Source organism: Colobus angolensis, unplaced genomic scaffold (assembly GCF_000951035.1).
Source record: "Colobus angolensis palliatus isolate OR3802 unplaced genomic scaffold, Cang.pa_1.0 Scaffold73, whole genome shotgun sequence".
Classification (NCBI taxonomy): domain Eukaryota; kingdom Metazoa; phylum Chordata; class Mammalia; order Primates; family Cercopithecidae; genus Colobus; species Colobus angolensis.
Window position 1 is genome coordinate 4,395,715 of NW_012121043.1, and position 2,152 is coordinate 4,397,866.

Consider the following 2,152-nt stretch of genomic DNA (forward strand, 5'->3'; position numbering starts at 1 on the left):
TCCTCTCCCCAGCTTTCATAAGTCTCAGGCCCCACAAATCCTGGATCTGCCACTAGGTGATTAACTTTCCAAAGCTAATCCTTTTAGACTTCAGAGGGAAGGTCTGTTCCTGGCTCACTCTTGCCGCCAAAGTTTAGCAGAGCTGGGATAGCAAAGACCTAGCAGAACAATCAAGAAATAAAAGCAGGTAAAAGTCTCTTCTGTGGCATGCAATGAAAAGTTCCACAGCAGAGAAGCTGAATTATTTTGACAAAGCTAAGAGAACTGTCATAGGGCCACCAAACATGGACAAGTTTAGAAGTCTCACAGGTCCACAGCAGAGAGCAAGCTGCAGTGGTTGCATCTAAAAATATTTCCATGAAAAAGCTGTCATTTCTGAGACTTGTTTCTATGAATGTGCACTGCCTGATCAGAGAGTGATTTAGCCTATTACAAATAGTCAGTACAGACACCATATTCGCTGTCGACATTGACAAGGGAAATGGATTAAACATCCATATGACTTCAAATCAGGACTTCTAGGGATTGAAATCACTACTTTGTTTTATTTCTATTAGTATTTTTGCCACATATAGTTGATCCTATAGAAAGTCTAAATAAAGAGAAAAAAATATGATACACACACACTCACACACACACACTCACACACATACTCACACACACTCACACACACACAAGTTCTGGGCATAGGATGATTTCTCCTACTTTATTTTCATGAGTTTAGAGAAAGAAGGAAATGGGGATTATAATTCACAGTAATCTGAATTTTCCTGCAGAAATGGAACTAGATTGTCCAATTACTTATGATGTGTCAGTCTGATAATTCAATTTTAAGAAAGTAAGACAGTAGTGCAGAGTACAGCTAATTTGTGATATAAACAGGTTAAAAACCAGGCTTTCAGTTACCCGCAGTAGGATCTCTGTCTTACTTATATTTTAAGTAGACTTCTGACTTACTTATATTTTATATGTGAATGTGAGCAAACATTAGGCACTCAATGTTAATTGTATAGTAGATTGAAATGGAGGTTGGTGTAGCGGAAAATACACGAGATGTGAAATTACACTGGACTTTTAATCCTGATTCTTCTTTGTCATGTTATTTTAAATCCCTGCGACTCAGTTTTTCATCTCTAATGTGAAAATAAGGAAACCCGCCTTGAAAAGTTGTTCTGAGGATTCAAAGAGGTGACTTTTGTAAAGTTCCTGATTATAGATGCCTAGTAAATTTGAGCCAATACCAATTGATGCATAAAATTCTAATCTTCCTGGGAAGTCTAGTAGTTAACAGGTACTTACACATTATCCCATTTAATCCACATATCTATCCTATAATATAGGTATTGCCATCTCCTTTTTACTAATGAGGAAGGGAACATTTCCCATGTCAAACAACTGGCAAGTGAGGAGTAAGATGACGCTAGAATCTTATAGCCTCTCAGCTTTCTGACACAGAAGCTGCAGGTTAAGATAAGTGTTTTCAGATGATTTATTCTGTTCATGTTTATTAAAGTCTTGCCCAAACACTTACTCTAAGTGTGAGAAATGAGGGTACTTCATTAAAAAAAATTTCAGGACTAAAATGTAATTTTGATTTTTTTTCTAGCAGACAAAACAAGCGCTGAACACTTACAGAGATTAGGGAGTTGACAGTTTCAGATGAAAAATAAGATGTCAGCATCAAGAAGCTATAATTCTTCCAATCCATTATTCACTATTTTAATGAGATTTGAGGATGAACTGAGTAAAGGAATAATCATATTCCTTGAGACCAGAAGAATATGTCAGATGAATTTATTCTGTATAGCCAAGTTGCAAATAATGTTCTATAACTCCAAAGTCTCTCATAACTCTCATTCGTGAAAGCCACATTACTCTCCCTCACTCTTCCAAAGTGCCCTACTCTTTCTGGCTATTTTTACCTCCCCTTACTCTCTCTTTTTATCCCAGTTGACTATGAGATTATAAAATCTTCTCACAGCAAATACATTCAGATGTGACAACAGCAAAAATTTGGGGGTGGTATGGAGTTCTGAGATTTCTGTTTGGCTAAATCTGGGTTTGGATCCTGGCTCTGTCACTCCCAGCTGAATGCCCATATTAGGATTATCTAGAGGAGAAGAACTAATAGGATATATATATATATATATAA